The sequence below is a fragment of the Arachis ipaensis genome, chromosome B06, assembly GCF_000816755.2.
Source record: "Arachis ipaensis cultivar K30076 chromosome B06, Araip1.1, whole genome shotgun sequence".
Taxonomy (NCBI): Eukaryota; Viridiplantae; Streptophyta; class Magnoliopsida; order Fabales; family Fabaceae; genus Arachis; species Arachis ipaensis.
Window position 1 is genome coordinate 16,453,895 of NC_029790.2, and position 518 is coordinate 16,454,412.

Sequence of the window (518 nt, forward strand, 5' to 3'; positions counted from 1 at the left end):
AAGTTTGGTTTTCATTTATGTTTTGAATATATTTAATTTTGATATATTGAAAATATAAAAAATTTTATACAAATAATTAATTATATATTATTTATTAATATAAATTAATTTTAAATTTATTATATAAAATATTATATAAATTTAATTTAATAGATATATAAAACGTTTTAAATAATTAATATATTAAAATTAAATTCATTCTTTCAGTCATTCAACTAACAATCTCAAGCTGGATTTGCTTTCGCTTGGCAATCTTATTCTTTCTATTTCTGTATAGTTTGACGCACATCCAAAATAGCACAAGCCTAGGTTATCTTGTGGGTAAGACGATTCTGCCCATGATATGATAGTGCAAATATTTCCTTTTTAGTTTTTTACTTTCAGAGATCAGCGTCAGCGATCAATAATGGCAAACTTTTTAAGTGGCTGTTACGTTAGATTTAAAATTTTATGAAATTTAAATTAAAAAAATAAAAAGAAATTCTTTTTATTTATTTATTTAAAATAATATAATTATC